This window comes from Ascaphus truei, chromosome 2 (assembly GCF_040206685.1).
Source record: "Ascaphus truei isolate aAscTru1 chromosome 2, aAscTru1.hap1, whole genome shotgun sequence".
Classification (NCBI taxonomy): Eukaryota; Metazoa; Chordata; class Amphibia; order Anura; family Ascaphidae; genus Ascaphus; species Ascaphus truei.
In genome coordinates, this window is record NC_134484.1 from 415227479 (window position 1) to 415246862 (window position 19384).

At 38.9% G+C, this 19384-nt stretch overlaps 1 protein-coding gene across 2 annotated transcripts in view; it reads left to right on the forward strand.

The window, feature by feature from the left end:
- PLXDC2 (plexin domain containing 2) overlaps positions 1-19384 on the forward strand; it is a 656766-nt gene that overhangs the window by 265630 nt on the left and 371752 nt on the right. The gene's annotated exons all lie outside the window — the stretch shown is intronic.

The window sequence follows — 19384 nt, forward strand, 5'->3', positions numbered from 1 at the left end:
ACTCTGCAGATGTGTCAATCGGAGTAATAAATGACAAGTAAAATGATGTAATCAGATACAACTTTCTTCATCTTCAACAGAATTCTAATGAAATAATATACAGTAGTAGCAAAATGTCTAATCATGAAATAAGCTGATTTCTACGAATAATAATATTTCACATTAGCCTGTTTTGTTTAAGATCAGAGACAAAATCTTATGGCCAACTATTCTATTTCCCGGGAAAAGAATGATTTCCACGTGTTCTAAAACAGCAGTGGTCAGTTTATTGGAAAGCTTTCCTGGTCATTTTATACAGCATTAGACAAGAGCCTCAATGCTACATCCAGCAAAGACAAATTATTTAATGCATTAATATGTATTTTATCTATACGCTTTCTTCATAAATATGGGTAATTTAAATTCAATCATTTGCCAAAACATTTTACGCCTGTAACCACGTCATGGTAAACCCATTTCAGCAGGTCCTGCACTGCCAATATTATACTGTCTTATGTATTTCTTCCACTGCATAGAGAGAAGAGGAAACACAAATGCTACAGCCTACAGCATGGGGTGTGTAACATATGTGCAGTGCTTGAGGGGTTAATATTTAAGAAGCACTATACTGTATGTGCTCCTGTATGTATGAGCTATAGTGCAGTTTATACCAGAAGTGCTCTAACAATTATAGTGAAAAAAAATCTAAAATCACACATCCCGAGCTTGCTAAGACTGTACTGTATGTATTCATTTTATGTCACACTTTTGCTAGACATCAGTTATCTTTCAAGATGAGTGGTGTCAAAGGGGTAGAGATATGAAACTAAAGAAAATGCAAACAGAAGTTTGTTGTGATGCTTTGCTCCGTTTTATTGCTTGCATTTGCATCAAATGTAAGAAACTGTTTACTGCATATGATGCAAATTGTAAGTTCGAAATCTTTATGCCACCTCAGGCCTTGTCGTAAATACAAGATATAAAAGTGATGCACAGAGATGCAGAGTTTACTAGTGTACATGTCATTATAGTCTGTATATCATTTAACTCAGGTGCAAACATTGTTTCAAAAACCTTAATACATTGATGCAAAGAGACGCAAAATTAATATGATGTGATTTGTATCACATAAAACTTGTCCCGTTATATCAGCCCCAAAGACTTTAGTGAAGTTATACTCTTAGAAATGTCTCCATTAAATTAATCTTCATGGTTACAAATCCACAGAATTAAGGACTTGCACTATAACAGATGTACTACACTGTATAACAGTGTCACAAACATACAGACGTTAGAAAAAACACAACATGCTGTACACCATTGTACATACATCGTTATAAAACTCAATACATGAATAATAAAGGCAAAAATGCAAAAATGGCAAGCTGGCATGTTGGAATAATATGCACCTTCATCAGGTCTCCGTAATGTGGCAAAATACTGTACAGTACTTTGGTATGTAGTGCAAATAACTCACCATGTCTTTGCAAAATGCTGCAGTTCAAAATTAGTGTGTTAAACCAAATGAATAATAAAAATAAAAGTGAAATAAGGCAAACAATAATTGATAATACAAATGTACACTGTATTAAAGGAGAAAATTAACAAATATTCTCACATCTCTATGCGTAGCTAGAAAATAATTACATTTTACTGTGATATCTTATAAAAGTTATAAAAAAAAGTCTAATTAATTGGATATGTATGTTATACATACAGATGTAGCCAGACTTACTGTCCTTGTGACCGTAAAAAAAATGGGGAAAATCACAGCCTGTCCACGGCCCATGTGGGGCCCCCCGCTCCCAACAGGAAAGAAAGTCCAAGCAGCCCTGAAGGATTAACGCTGCTGGGTTTCATGCAGCATTAATCCTTCACTTGACTGGGCCATCTGCAGGGGGACAAATACCACTACTCACCTTTCAGATGAGCTGCGCAGCAGTCTGCACTATCTCTGCATCTCTCTCTCTAGATCTGTGTCCCTCATAAGCAGGGCTGTCATTTGTTCTTTCTTGATGATGTAGATGCCCTTATATGGGGCACTACATCATGAGGGGGAGGCTATATGGCCATATTTGGGCATCTGCATCATCAATGGAACTGGAGAGTGCCGCCCTGTCCTGTCCAGTCCCTATGAAGAAGAGCCCTGTGTTATGCGAAATGTACATCGGTACGCAGCTGAGAAGGGACACTGGTGTCTCCGATACAAACAAAGCACTGTGTGTTTCAATCCTGGGGGGGAGGGGGGGATTTTAATTGTAACTACAACTCAAGCGCTATGTTAAGGGTCTCAGAAACACTACTGATTGGGGATATTTTCACCTCTTTACTCACCGATACTTACCCTTTGGTTACTATCCTTCCTCCGTGATTACATAAATAGGGTTGCAGATGGAAGCAGCATTTTTACTGCTTATGGATATCTGGCAAACACTGTTCTGAGGTTAAGCTCTGTAGAGTACTAAGATCATTACAAAGTATCTAGTGCAATAGATTTATTAAGTAACTATTTGTGGTGCAACAATAACCATATCTAGTCAGTGAGTTGGATACAATTACTAGACTACTCCCTAGTACTCTCTAGACTCGAGTTCAGCCTTATCCCCTCTAAACAGACCTACTGTGAGATTGCAATACTAACTTCCCTAGTCCTACTAAAAAGATAATAATTGTCACATTTTGTCAGTTGCTGCTAATACCAGGTTTTATTGTTTTGTTTCTTGTTTTGTGTTGTGCCTTTATTAGTTTTAACAATATTTTTTAAATATGATTTTTAAAAGTTTTTTTTTTAACTTAAAACATAATTTCATATTCACAGTTAGCAACAAAGCAGTGAGTGCAATTTGAGCAGTGATCTTGACCTTTTGTCTTTAGCTCTTATATACTGTATACTGTATATACCACATTCTATGCACAGATCTGTATAAATTCAAATTAGGCTGTGGCAAGGGTGTTCTATTACCTATTAAAAGGTTAACATGTTAGAATAATATATTATTAAGCTTTTAAAGTGCAAAGTAAAACAAGGTAAACCTCCATAATTATGTTTTCCAGTAGAAATGTAAAAAGGTCTTTTACTGGGTCAAGGCATGTAGTCCCACCTAATATCAACATATGGTTTACAAAAATGAACCGGAGTAGATATTGCTGTGGTACATTTCAAACTGCACCATATCAAATAGTTGTAAAGCTCCACTTTAAGTGGTTTGTATCACTGTTTCCAAAATGTGGGCCTTAATCCTATCAATTTTGATACACAGTATATACTTTTAACTGTCAAACACTAATGCTCCAAAACTTGGATCATTTAAAAAAAATAATATAATAATAATAATTATAATTATAATAATATGTATATGCATTTCCTGTGCTTATACTGTGGACTTTTACGTACGTGTACAATAGAGATTCCAAAGCCTTTGCTAAAAAAACAACACATTACTCCAAAACTATGTGAAGTGTTATAATGTAAATATAGGTTATTATAGGTGCACATTTTATGATGAATGGGATTTGCACCCATATGCAGACAAACATCTCCAATTAGACGTAATAAATAGGCTCAGTTGTGCATTAATTGGGTCTCATTACATGCAGTGTTTAGAAAGTATAGGATTATTTGTCATGTAAACGAGCATTGCCGTGAAGATTCTATTCCTTCTCTTGAAAATAATACATTCTTCTCCTAAAGTGATATTCTACTGTGTTACATAGTTACATAGTAGATGAGGTTGAAAAAAGACGTATGTCCCCCAAGTTCAACTTATGCTAAATTTAGACAACAGATACTTTATCCTATATCTACAGTATACTTACTTATTGATCCAGAGGAAGGTAAACAAAAAACCCCATTAAGGGGGAAAATAAATTCCTTCCTGACTCCAAGAATTGGCAATACTTGAGAATACATATTTTGGGATGCTATAAATGGTGCTATATATTCAGTAATGTATGTGGCCATTGTAGTCAAGATCTACCCTGGATCACAGGATCCTCTATTCCCCTTTATTTAATTGTCCATTTTAGAAAGAGCACAAATCAACAGCAGCCAATGCTACATCATTTGTCAGACTCATCATGAAGAGTGCAATGCCCAGAGAGTGGCAAGAAGGTAATATGGGGATAGAGCTAAGAAAATATGGGCCTCAGAAACAGCAGCACACAATGTTATAAAACAACACATAACTATTGTGTAGGAATATATTGATGACAATGATGAAGATCATGTTCTTGTTGGTGTGTGCAGCAGTGATACAGTAGCTCAAGTTGGGGGAGGAGAAGGACAGATTCTAGAAGGCTACCTACTAGGCTATCAGCAGTAGCAATATCCGGGTCTAATCAGTGTAGCTCTCATTCTGTTTCTTCAAGTACTCTAAAATTAAGAGTTTCGGGGGTTTTGTTTTAAAGTAGATGGGGTGAGGATGATAGTGCAGTCACCTGTTTTTGCCATGTCATTGCGAGGCTGGAGAGGGCAGGAATTAATCTTTGTAGCTTTGCACTTATAGGACACATGATAATTCACCATAAGGCTACATGGCAAAGAAGTGAGAAGGATCAACAAGGGAGTGCAACGGGGAGACACAATTTCACCAACACTTTTCACAGCAATACTTGAAGAACATTAGATTGTGAAGAAAAAGGAATAAAAATCATTGGTGAATACTTGAGTCACCTACAATTTGCAGATTATAATTTTATTTTTGTCACAAGTCCAGAAGACCTCCTGAAACAGATCGGAGAACTCGCCAAAGAAAGGAGGAAGGTGGGCCTTCATGGGGATCTCAGCAAGACCAAAATGATGTTAAACAAATGTGTCAACTCTATAAAGATTGGAATAAATGGAATAGAACTAGAAATTGAAGGCTACAGCATAAAAGCGTGATGGGAAACGTAGATCCCTAATGGTGCAAACAAAAACCCTCAGGAGGAGAATCTTCTACATAACCTGCAAGACTGTAAAGAAACCCCAATTAAACGGAACTATTTTAAGGGATTTAATCCAGAAGAAAGTTATTCTGTGTGTGACTACAAAACACCCAAAAAAACAGTCCTGTTTGGTGTTTGAATAAAGCCCATCAATGAAAAGAGGGGGAGAAAAGTAAAGGGAAACTATGGAGCTCTCTGTGAGGAGAAAATTGTTCAGTCCGCGCTCTTGCTCTTTATGGATGTGGAATGTTGATTCCTCTCTGTTCTTTTGCTGCTCCTGTAATTCGAGGCGTCCTCCCCCACCTCCAAGATGGATCGCAACGGAGAACTCCGACGGCGATACCAAAATAACCAAGAAAAAAAAGGCAAACACAAGAGCGCACCAAGATAAGAGAAATGAAGTGTATTACCAATAATAAATGATAGTAACCACTTACATGGAGTAAAACTTTAATAATCCCCGATCTCAACGATAACTTCTTTGGTGGGGCATCACATTAGGTGTACAGGGGCAATGTTAGTCCTCAGAAATCAGTCCCGCACGCTGGGGCTGTCTCCGTAGCGCTGTCAGACCTCCACGAGTGTAAGCGTGGCTGAAAGCATAGAGCGCATGCGCAGGAACAGAAGCCCTCTGTAGCTGTCCTTGGGATGCCTGTCCGTTTCGGTAATCGTGGTGGTAATCGGAAACGATACACTTGTGTGTGTACTGGCTATCATAGGAGTATGGACCAGCACCACAACTTGCGACGCGTTTCGTATACAAAAGTATAGATGTTAGCCAGTACATACACTTGTGGAGGTCTGACAGCGCTACGGAGACAGCCCCAGGGTGCGGGACTGATTTCTGAGGACTAACATTGCCCCTGTACACCTAATGTGATGCCCCACCAAAGAAGTTATCGTTGAGATCGGGGATTATTAAAGTTTTACTCCATGTAAGTGGTTACTATCTTTTATTATTGGTAATACACTTCATTTCTCTTATCTTGGTGCGCTCTTGTGTTTCCCTTTTTTTTCTCTCTATGAGGAGAGCCTGAAGGTCTCACGGTCCTGAACAATCCACACACCTCATAAAAATATATACTGATTCACATTGGCAACCACAGAGGGCGTAATAGTTACAAAATATCCCAGGCTGTAGTAAGGCTACTCACTGTACCAGTAGCTCTGGATCTTGGCATGCTTCTGCCTGAAAGGCAAGAAAAAATTAAAAGTATGGCAGAGCACTACAATAATGAAAAAAGGGCTGGATACAAACGATAAAAAGAAGACTACCACAGGTGAGATAGTCATCCTATAGTTTAGGCACCACCCACCGGACCGGCAAGCAACTACTCAAGAGATAATGCGACATAACATATTAAAAACATAACACGCTAAATAACTACTTAAACGAAAAATAATGGGCTGAACATATTGCAAGAATAAATAACCATCGTTGGACATAGATGGTACTCGACTTGATTCCAAGAGATATCAAATGTCCAAGATGACCAACAAAAGTAAAATGGGAGGATGAAATCAGAAAATGTGTTGGATAAACGTGGAGAAGAGAGGCTTGCAATCGCAGTACTTGTAAGATCATTGGCGAGTCCTTCATCCAGCAGTGGATCGACAAGGGATAATGCAGTATGATTTTATCTGTGTGTTTTTCTGCCCATTTCACTTTGCTTGCTTTCTGTATATACAGTATTTAAGAAACCAGATGAAGCCGAGCTTTACTTAGACTGGTGTGGGGAGAACGTATTCCCTGCAGCACCCAGGGTTAAGAAGAAAAATCCCTGTTTGAAAGAATCCCTGTGATTGAAGAAGCAACCTCTTTGCTGACACTACAGCACAACAGTAAGCTTGGAGAGGCTGTAGGAGAGGCTTTAAGGATCTAGCTTAGCTAGTCCTGGCATGGCAATTGGTTAGTTATAGGCTGGTAAGGCATACCAGGAGTAAAAGTTCAGTGAGTGCCAAAAGGAGCAGCTTGGCATTTGTTTTAGTTGTTTTGTATATTAAAGGGTCAGGTGCCAATTTGTGTTGCCTACTAATAAAACCACAAAAGTGATATCCCTGTATCCAGTTTACTGATAATACCTGTGATGGCAGCACCGGCCCGCATAGAAATAGGTGACAGAGGGTATCCGAGAGGCTACCTGGTCACAATGTCCATTTTCATACATTCTTTAAAGATATTTAATTATCTTAATGTACTTTGTTGGACCTAATTATGTGCAGACCAAATAGAAGCCTTTATACATGGACAATTGTATGTCAGCCACATACTCCTGATGAAGCGGTGAGACCACCTTGAAATGCATAATGGTGTCTTCTAGAGAATAGTAAGTAAGTAGGACCTATTTTATAGAAGCGTAGTATTTGACGTTAGATAAGAACCACTTGACAGCCCGGCCTGGCCATTTTCTCATATGCTGGAAAACCCCAGAACTTATTTGTTCCTTGTTTTTTTGTAATGTCACATAAAGATATTAAAGACCATTGGTCCCAGCACATATTCTGGCGGTACTCCACTGGCCAACTTTCCCTTTTCTGAATGCACTCCATTTATCAGATATGGTAAGAGATTGGTGAGTAGTTTCAGATTGCTTTGGATACATCATCAAGCTAATAAAATTACTATACTATATTTGGCTTTCTTTTTTCGTTGCGCCTCTTTTTCTAAGGTGTTCCATCCTTGTATGTTACGTTGCATTTTCCCATTTCTTAAGTTTTATGAAGCGATTACAAATCAAATTACAATTCGGTAACTAATAAAAATGGAACACAAGCTTATATTATATTGGTGTTCAGTTTTTTGCAGTTTCACAGCAGACCCTTTTGTTCTATACACCTGATTGGAACATAATCTCAAGCACCAAATCCTAAAGACTAAGAGCATTCTAATATAAACCTTGGATGTCAATAAATAATTATAGCACTTCTTTTGAATAGAGGATCTATTTCTATAAATGTCTAACCAGCAATAACCATTTTGACTTCTTAGCACCACAACCAAATAACAAAATAGAAGTAAATTTTTCTTCTAAACAGTAATGCAATTGCAATTTGCATTCAATTGTACAGGATCAGTAATTCCCCATCCAAAAGATCCTACAGTCTAAACCAGGTGCCTACACTAACATTTGAACTGGGTCACTCACTTTAAAGACAATGATTTCACCACTACTCCATGTTTTTATCATGTTTGTTTGAAATTTAAAAAATGTAAAAATTGCCGTGCATCATAGTTACTGATTAATATTTCCCATTCTTTAAGTTAACATATTTGTTGAGTAAGACTCTGACCCATGATGATATACAAAGATTAAAACAACCTGGTACATTGCAATCTTTTCATTTGAGTATTGTATCTTGTGGTCACCCTAACATGTTTTCTTTGTGTTGACTGAAGATTGTGCTTGCCTTGGAGATTCAAACTGATCCTATCATGATTTACTACTGACCTGGAAACAATGCTACACAATATTGCAATTTATAAAGGAACATGTAAACATTTCAAAAATTGTAATAATAGATTACTAATGCTGGCCATGTCCGGCACAACGAAATCAGAATCCACAGTCTCTGCTATTTACAGTACTGTATAGGGTAGTGAGCTAAACCAGCTGCTGGATAGCTCCTTAACCACAGTATACCATTAAGCTTTACTACTCACTGGTAACACCTATTGCTGATTTTCCTCATACTGTAGATACTCCCCCTGGCTCGCATTAAAAATAGATCACTTCCACTTCCTCGTTGTCAGATCAATGTGCTTGTTCACATGCTATCAGACCACTTATTCATCTGACTTGCTTGCTGACCAATCTTTCACCTGCCTGTGCCCATGACCTCTTCCTTCCCTGACACTGGCCTGACTACATTGTTGCCCTTTGGCTTTCCCTGACCCTGGCCTGTTTAAACTGTTAGCTGGTCACCTGCTTTGACCTCAGCCTGCATGACCTTCATTTGTCCATTGTACTGCATTTCAAACAAACAAGTTACACTGTAACAAATAGTTTATCATATTTAGAAGTATCCATAGTGATGTTTCAGGGCACTAAATCCTTTTCTCAGACCTTAGACCCATTACCTTATTCTGACTACACACAATCGACTCCTTTAAATACCCAACATTTTAATTACTCACCCAATTCTCACCACCTGTGGTCTGAACCGGAGTGGTTTCCTTCAACTCATGTCCTGGTCGGCATCTGATGTCATCCCGACACTTGGCGTCAAGACAACGTTATGACACGTCACGTCACGTAACAAAGTCGATGGAATATACAAATCATCGGGAGACAGACTAGAATGAAAACACTAAATGTTTAGCAATTATGCACAATATCATTTGTTATTTGTGACTCTATAGTTCCTGTAAATATTTAAGTACATAATTACCAATGCAACCATTTCAAAGTTATCCCAAACATCATGAATGGATATATATAAACATTGTGCAATTAACAATTAAATCACATGGGGCAACATTAGAGAAACTCATATTTGTATCTTTAAAACCAACAGTAATTTTTCTCAAATAGTATGAATGCTGCATACAACTTTCTAATGCAAATATACTGAACCATTCTCATTAGTAATTTTATCATGAAATAACAGAGAGTATAATCATTTTCTTTACATTAATTATTTTCTGGAACAGCCCACATCTTTAGGCATCAGGGTATTCAGCCATGGAGGAGTTGCAGCTGCAAAAATAAAAAAAATAATTTTATGTCAAAAATGCAAAAATGCAACACCTTCTAATGCTTCAAAATTAAGAATCAATAGGTTAGCCAGCATATAGAATTTTAAATTGTAGAGGATAAACAATTTAAAGGGTAATGAAGATATTATAGGTGACACTTAGCAGTCGTGGACCGGGAACTAATAAAAGCTAGATATTGTACTCAAACAATATTCCAATCGAAAATCCACCCACAGAACCCAGTGTAAAGCTGACCTATCACAAAAAAACTGTTTAATTCTAATCTCTCATTCAGTCCCTTGGGGCCACTCTATCTAATGTGAAGGTCCATTTAGCTTCTCTCTGAAATGGTAATTTCTCCCTGTCCTCACCTCTATGATCTGATATCTCAGCTCTGGGGTTTTGCCCCATTGTCCTGAAGTGTCGGACTACCAATGTATCCGACGTAAAAATTTTGATATTGCCTTTTTGCTGGGTTACCCTTTATTTTAGGCTACAGTATTGATGGTCTTGCATATGTATAGTAGTCTGGATTGGCACTTCAAGAGGTACACAATATATGTACTTAGACAGGTATAGAAGCCATTCATAGTATTTTGTTTTCCTGTAAGAGGGTGAGAAAAATGTTCACTACAAATAACCCCATTGCATTGGTTGCAAATCCTACATGGATATGTCACAAAGGAAGGTATAGACAAAAAGATTTGTTTTAAGGACTTAATTGAGTCAGCTTTTACAATAGTATAGAACAAAGAAAGAATGACACCGGGCGCTTCTAATAGTAGAATAATAAAGTGAATTAGTGATGAAAAATAAACAATAACTGTGAACTTCAAGTTAAGTAAATATATATAAGTGTAGTGGATAAATAACCTTCACCAAACAACGTGATCCATAAATATTAAATGTGAAATACAAATAAATACAGCAGCTCTACACCCTTTAAAGGACTGTCCAGGTCCAATATAGTCTTGCATTGTCTTCCAGGTGGGAGGAGCGCTGTAATTCTCAAGATGATAAGCGAAAAAATGGAAAATAATATAATAGTGCAGATGGTATTAAAAAATATTGAATATGCAATAGTCTCTGTGTTGGTATCACTCACAATTTGATCAAATATAACAGACGTATCAGAGATCCATCTCTCTCTGTTGGGAGCCCTTAGTGGAAGCCCTCTGATGATGGAAGCCTTACAACTGTGGATCTGGTAGGCTTGATGTGTGGTGAACTCATATAGTACTCAATGTACCTCCCATGGAATTTGCTAAAAGGAGAGCGCACAATAGTGTGGTATGAAAAGGGTATAATGTAGCACAAGAATAACAAATAAGTAAAGCACTCATATTTGAACATAAGAGATAGTACGTTGGAGAGGACTGTAGGTGACTCGTGGGGGGACGCCGGTGTGTTCAGTCACTGGAAAAAACTTCCGCATGCATCACATCCGCCTACGTCACGTCCTGTGACGGCTTTAGTCAGGGCAGAAGAAGCTGCCTGGTACTCCGGTCTCAGTGGCTTGCCAGCACCTCCCGCGCTATTTCCCAATGCACAGTGTCCTCCAACAGCTGATTCAATGCGTTTCGCTGCTGCTTCATCAGGAATCGTATTGCTGGCCCCCAAGAAGCTCCCTTTTATATAGTACAGACAAATAGACTATTGGCTAGTCCAGGGGGCTGGACATAAATCCTATATACAATGAGTGTATAATTCATAATAGAAATGGAATGATACATGGAATGAATATATAAAAACAGACACATCCTAAAAATGCTAATACAAAAGATGTCTAATAACCCTAATCTACATATAATATTTATTAATTAATATATTTAAAAAACATATAATAATGACGCAAGTGACGTAAAAGAAGGTATCTAAAAGATGAGGAAGAGAATGGACATAGTCAATTACATATAGTATGACAGAATACCATAAAAGCATATTTTATAAAAATATTTTAAATAGAAATATTTTAAAAAACAATATATATAAAAATAAAAGATCCCTTTAAATTAAAAAAGCACCAATGTCTATATCCACATTTAGACCCTTTGGAGTGAGGGTCTGAATTGTGTGGATCCAAAAGGTCTCCCGTCTAGCTAAGTTGTTTAGTCTATCCCCCCCCCCACTCCAATGTGCGGGGACATGTTCTATACCTTTGAAGCTGAGGGTCCTAAGGTCCGAATTATGATGTATACTAAAATATTTTGAGACATTGTGCGTTAAGGTTCCTTTCTTAATATTCAAAAGATGCTCTAAAATTCGTACTTTTAAAGCCCTAGATGTACGTCCTATGTATTGGAGGCCACAGGGGCATTCCAAAACATAGATGACGAACTCCATTTTACAATTAATGTAATCCTCTATTTTATATGTTTGTCCAGTGACTTTAGAAGTAAAACTAAATTTTTCCTTGTCTTTATGGGTACATGCTTTGCACGTATAGCATCCATAGAAACCTTTTGGTTTATCCAGCCATGTTGATGTACCTTCAATTTTCTTGTTGAAGGTGGTAGGTGCTAGCCTACTCTTACGGTTGGGAGCCTTCCTAAAAATAACACACGGTTTAGAAGGTACTGTAAATGATCTTTTAAAACAATGTCATTTTGCAGAATATGCCAGTGCTTAGATATATTTTTTATTTGTGGTGCTTCTCTATTATATTGTGTTAGAAATGCCATATTGAAGTTTATATTCTGTTTAATACTCTTATCTTTTGGCCCAGTATATTCTTCCTTTCTACATTATCGGCTCTCGGTATAGCTTTTTCTATAGTGATTGGGCTATAATTTTTCTCTTTGAATTTATTTAACAGAACCCCTGATTGTTCACGATAGACTTGTTCCTCAGTGCAGTTTCTCTTTAATCTTCTTAACTGCCCATATCGGATATTACAAATCCATTCTGGATTATGGCAGCTGCTCTCCATTATAAAATTGTTGCTATCTACCTTTTTAAAGAAGGTTTTAGTTTTTAATTTATTATTTTCCACATAGCTAAATCTAGAAACTCAAGTTCCTCTCTACTCCAATTGGTGGTAAATTTAAGATTAAGAGTATTACTTCCCATATATTCAAAGAAAGCCTCAAGTTTGTCTATGCTGCCTCGCCATATGAACAGAATATCATCTATGAACCGCTTCCAGGAGACTAGGTTCACACCAAATTCCTGGCTGGACCAAATATGGTCCTCCTCCCAGGTGCCCATGAATAGATTAGCATAACTTGGTGCGAACCTAGTCCCCATTGCAGTTCCACGTTGTTGCAAATAGAACCTATTGTTGAACCAAAAGTAGTTTTTTTTCGAGAATGAAAGTCATAGAGTCAATAAGAAATTTTATCTGCTCTTCTTTCATCTCGCAGTCCCTCCTCAATGTTCTCTCAATTGCTTTTAGCCCATCACTATGTATTATCGAAGTATAAAGGGACGTGACATTCGGTGACCAAAATAAAGTCCTCGCACTATTCTATATCATCCAATATATTAATTATATCTGTTGTGTCCTTCACATAGGATTTAAGTGAACTGACATATTTCTGCAAATAACAGTCTATATAATGAGATAAATTACTAGTCAATGATGCTATACCTGATATAATAGGTCTACCGGGTGGGTTGACTGGATCCTTATGTATTTTGGGGAGAAGGTAGAAGAGAGGGAGTTTAGCCTTTTCTCTCCATAGATAATTAAATTCACCCTCATTTAGAATTCCCTGTTCTTTTCCTTTTAACAATAAAGTTTTCAATTCTTTGGAAAAACTTATGGTGGGATTATCATTCAATATTAAATAAGTGGCTGTGTCACCAAGAATTCTTTTTGCTTCTCCTTCATAAAAACTGTGGTCCAGTAGAATACAATAGTATCACTGCTGCTTCTAGGTCTCTTATTGTGAGGTTTTGGTGCCGTCTGCACCCACACGGAAGCTACAGCAGCCATCTCGCATACGGGCAAATGCTGGTTTCACTTCCGCCCACACTGAGGATGCAGTGGCCATCTTGGTTACTGGCATCCTGCTAATCGGCTGCACGTCCTCCAGGAAGTTGCTAGAGTATGGTTTAATGTTTGTTCCTGTTAGTCTCCAGCATGCCCCGACCCCTGCCTCTAACCCCGAATTGGTATCTTCATTCAGGACTCATTCTTTCGGTTCAGGTCAGATGACCTTATATTCTACTTCAGCCCAGCGGGTCTGCTTCTGGTTATGAGACGCACATGATTACAATTATGTGAAAAATGGGATAGTCCTGGAAAAGGTGACCAATTGAAGGGTCCCTTTGTAGTGATGCCAGTGTTTCAATATAATTCTCTTGATTTGTTTAGAAGCTGGACCAGGGGTGTGCAAACTTTTCAGTCTGCGCCCCCCTGCCTTCTCTCCCCCCTTGCTTGTGGCCCTTCCCCCCCCCCTCCTTACCTTGTCTCCGGCATCTTTGACGTTGCGTTGCCATGGCAACATGTTGCTGAAGATACGGTAAGGGAAGTTGCAGAGGCCTTGTGCAATCCCCCAGTTTAATTTAAATGCCTTGGGGAGGAGTGCAGGACCTCTGTAACACGTGCACCCCCCTGGCAAATCTTGATGAAGGGTGCTGGGGGAGATATAGGAGGATGATCATGATGAAGGGTGCTGGGGGAGAGATATGAGAATGATGATAAGGGGTGCTGGGGGAGATAAGATGATGATGATGATTTTATCCGTGCGGATCAATTAAAAAAAATATGTATTGGGGGTGAGGGGCTTTATAAAATGTATTGAGGCGGTGGGGGTATTGTTAAAATGTATTGGGGTGGCGGAGCTCTTTTTAAAATATATTGGGGCGATGGGGGCATTTTTAGTATGTACTGGCGGGGGCATTTTTAATATGTATTGGCGGGGGCGGGTATTTTTATTATGTATTGCGGGTGGGGTTACATGTATTTAGGGGGTGGGGTTTTTTGGTATGTATTTTGTGGGGGGATTGAGTGAGAGTGGGGTAATTGACGGAAGGTGGGGGCGAGTGAGAGGAGAGGGGGGGAGTGAGTGTGGGGCGAGGCGGGAGGAGGGGAGAGTGAGTGAGACAGAGGGGAGTGAAATAATGGGTAGAGGGTGAGAAATAGAGGGGGCTCATGAGGTGTGAAATTAACCTAATATTTGTCAGCCATTTAGGGGTTCCCCGAGATTTTTCGAAAAACTTCAAAGGTTCCTCAAAACAAAAAAAGGTTGTGAATCACTGCGTTGAGGTCACGATGACACGTGGGTTGTCTGATTGTAGGCTTTTATTCAGTGGCTCAAAACATGGAATATGAAAGAGCTTACGTTCAGCATATTAGAACAAACATAAAAGAGTTTACATCTCCAGCATAAACCATAGCAAAAAGTCCTGAACATGGCAGTGCCTTGTTCCTAAAAGGCCCAGTCTTTGGTCCCGGCCAGGACTGTTCCAGTGCTCTGTCCTCAGAGAACTCCAAAGAGTTCAAGTCCAGCATGGTCTTGCAGAGCTCCGGTGTGGGTGCATCCCTGAGGCCAGACGTCTGTGAGCTTTTAACCTCTCCTAAGGAGCGATCGTAGTCCTGGCTAATTACCTCAGTCTGCTCTCAGGCTTGGATTAACCAGATCTCCGCTGGATGTGTTTAATATGTATTTAAAACCAGAGACATAACATAAAACACAGACAAAGCTCAGTGCACATCCAGAAAAACTTATATACGGTACAGTGCCTAAATATACATGTATAAATAACTAATAAATAAAATGGTCTTTTAGTTTAACATTTTGGCCAAATTGTTGTAAGCCCTTGAGCCAAACTTCACGGCAGACCACGTTTCAAGGGTCCCTACACTAATATAAATTCTTAATAACCTGTGCATTGCCAGGAAGAATGATTTATAATAAATCTGTCAATAAAAGTTGCAAAAGTTCTAAGCCTGATTGAAGCTTTTATTAACCTGTACATTACCAGGAAAAGCACTCTGTAATAGATTTGTCACAATCACACTGCATGCAGGCAAGTTCCCCTGATAGTTGGAGATGCCATGGAGTGAGCTTTTAACCATTTAAATGTGGGAGGGAGTGAGCTTCAATTGGATAGGAGGTTGCCACCCTCCAAAACAGCCAAGACTAGCTGCACAAGAATTATAAAACATACAGAACACCTACAAGCTCAAATTGAACCCCCAAAATACCCACAACATATATATAAGCATATAAGTTTCACAGAGGAGTGCTACTGAGCATGGCAATATATATTTAAAACCAGAGACATAACATAAAACACAGACAAAGCTCAGTGCACATCCAGAAAAAACTTATATACGGTACAGTGCCTAAATATACATGTATAAATAACTAATAAATAAAATGGTCTTTTAGTTTAACATTTTGGCCAAATTGTTGTAAGCCCTTGAGCCAAACTTCACGGCAGACCACGTTTCAAGGGTCTCTACACTAATATAAATTCTTAATAACCTGTGCATTGCCAGGAAGAATGATTTATAATAAATCTGTCAATATAAGTTGCAAAAGTTCTAAGTCTGATTGAAGCTTTTATTAACCTGTACATTACCAGGAAAAGCACTCTGTAATAGATTTGTCACAATCACACTGCATGCAGGCAAGTTCCCCTGATAGTTGGAGATGCCATGGAGTGAGCTTTTAACCATTTAAATGTGGGAGGGAGTGAGCTTCAATTGGATAGGAGGTTGCCACCCTCCAAAACAGCCAAGACTAGCTGCACAAGAATTATAAAACATACAGAACACCTACAAGCTCAAATTGAACCCCCAAAATACCCACAACATATATATAAGCATATAAGTTTCACAGAGGAGTGCTACTGAGCATGGCAATATATATTTAAAACCAGAGACATAACATAAAACACAGACAAAGCTCAGTGCACATCCAGAAAAACTTATATACGGTACAGTGCCTAAATATACATGTATAAATAACTAATAAATAAAATGGTCTTTTAGTTTAACATTTTGGCCAAATTGTTGTAAGCCCTTGAGCCAAACTTCACGGCAGACCACGTTTCAAGGGTCTCTACACTAATATAAATTCTTAATAACCTGTGCATTGCCAGGAAGAATGATTTATAATAAATCTGTCAATATAAGTTGCAAAAGTTCTAAGTCTGATTGAAGCTTTTATTAACCTGTACATTACCAGGAAAAGCACTCTGTAATAGATTTGTCACAATCACACTGCATGCAGGCAAGTTCCCCTGATAGTTGGAGATGCCATGGAGTGAGCTTTTAACCATTTAAATATAAATAACAATCAGACTTAGAACTTTTGCAACTTATATTGACAGATTTATTATAAATCATTCTTCCTGGCAATGCACAGGTTATTAAGAATTTATATTAGTGTAGGGACCCTTGAAACGTGGTCTGCCGTGAAGTTTGGCTCAATGGCTTACAACAATTTGGCCAAAATGTTAAACTAAAAGACCATTTTATTTATTAGTTATTTATACATGTATATTTAGGCACTGTACCGTATATAAATTTTTCTGGATGTGCACTGAGCTTTGTCTGTGTTTTATGTTATGTCTCTGGTTTTAAATATATATTGCCATGCTCAGTAGCACTCCTCTGTGAAACTTATATGCTTATATATATGTTGTGGGTATTTTGGGGGTTCAATTTGAGCTTGTAGGTGTTCTGTATGTGTTTAATATGTACATGTTCCAAGATTGTAGTTTGGTGAAGTTAATTAATTTCTTTTTTCGATAAACCTTTTTGTCTGCATGGCAATGTACAATAATCAATGCCATGTAAAAAAGTACAAATGGATGTAGATAATTGCAAAAGCGTATCAATATCCTGCTTTGTTTACAGTAGGTGAAAGTTTATGCTTTGTTAGTAGTAGTATTACCAATGTCATATAATGACCTGATGGGTGCTCACTAGAAAACTGGAACTAATAACAATACAAAATTATAATGAAAATGACACATCAGTACTCACAAGTTCTCTGAAATAGAAATACAAATAGAAATATGGGGTATTTAAAGGATTAGATGTTGTGTAGTCACAATAAGGTAATGAGCATAAGGAGGAAATGGCTTAGTACCCTGAAATGTCACTATGGGTGCACCTACTCTGTATATATTAATAAACACACAGTACGCTTTTTACTATTGATTTCTGAGTGCCTCCTTCAACTTTTTTCTTTGATACTACATTTTTTGGATCCAGCCTTGGGACGCCACTGATAAATACTTTACAAAAAGAACTTGTGAGTATTGGTGCGCCATTTTCATTATATTTTTGCATTGCACTGAATTTGTCTGTTGATCCTGCCCTGCACCAGCTCTGTGACGCTCAGCCCATCTCTAAAGCCAGGCTCTGTCCCATTTTGCCTGCCCCAGCCATTAGTATCCGCTCCTTGACGTTGAGCCCACCTTAATCGATGCCTTAAAGCAGACCTGTCAAACTCAGACTAGCTTGGTGGTCAATTCTTAAATCCGACTGCAAGACTCAGGCCGCACCATTAGAGCGTCAGAAGAAAATAATAATATAGTCACTGTAACCTACTCGTGCACTTTTTTTTTGAGCTTTCCTTATTAAAAATATATCAACATCTCCCCCCCTCTCTCTCTCTCTCTCTCCCCCCAATCACTTTTTTATCCTTCTCCCCAGCGCACCTTTCACCCTCTCTCCAGCGAACCTCTCCCCAATACACATCTCCCTCTCCCCACTCAACCTCTCACTTTCCCAGCGTGATTCTCTCCCTCTCTCAGTGCACACCTTCCCTCTCCCCAGTGTACCTCTCTCCCTTTCCCCAGTGTACCTTTCCCTCTCCCCAGCACACTTATCTCTCCCCCAATGCACCTTTTTCTCCCTCTCCCCAATGCACCTTTCTCTCCCTCTTCCCAGTGCACCTCCCTCTCCCCAGTGCTTCTATCTCTCCTTCTCTCCCCAGTTCAACCTCTATCTCCCTCTCCACTGTGCACCTCTCTCTCCCCTGTGCACCCTTCTGTCCTATTCCCCAGCGCACCTCTCTCTCCCTCTCCCCAGCACACCTCTCCCTCTCTGCCCCTCCCCAGCACAGCTCTCTCTCCCTCTCCCCAGTGTACACCTCTCACTCTCCCAGCGCACATTTCTCCCTCTCCCCTTCACACTTCTAACCCCAGTGCACCTCTCTCTCGCTCTAGCGCACATCTCTCTCTCTCTCACACCTCTCTCACTCCCTAGCACACCTCTCTCCCTTTCCCCAATGCACCTTTCTCTATCTCTCATCTCCAATCACCCCTTTCTCTCTCTCTCTCTCACTTCTTTCTCCTGCACTGGGGTGGGTGGCGATTGGAGGGATCTGGTGTGGGAGAGATCGGACAGAAGGACTCACCTGCTCACACTCTGCAGGGTTTGAGCGCAGCGACTGTCTGCATGCCTGACATAATCTTACAACTTTGCAGAGCGGGCCCCATGGTGACACCCTGTGGCCGCGTGTTTTACAGCCCTACCTTATAGGCTATGGGCAAGTTAAAACATGACGTATGACTGAATATTTGTAGCATGCCTTTGGATGAGGCTGTAGAATGATCAAGGATTTCCTGTAGGTGCTCTACAGAATGAGCCATCATTCCAAAATCAAAAGTAATCAGCAGTAATGAAATTATGGATTCAGCGACCTCACATTTTTGCAAATGTCACCCTTTTTAGTTTGGCGAAAAAGTTTGCTTCATTCCCAGACTCCTCTTAATGCTAAAAAGTCAAAAGGCATTGCATGTTTAATTTTGATTCCTTTTGAAATTCGATCAAACTTTAAAAATATATATTGTTAAATTGCAGGGATGCAATTT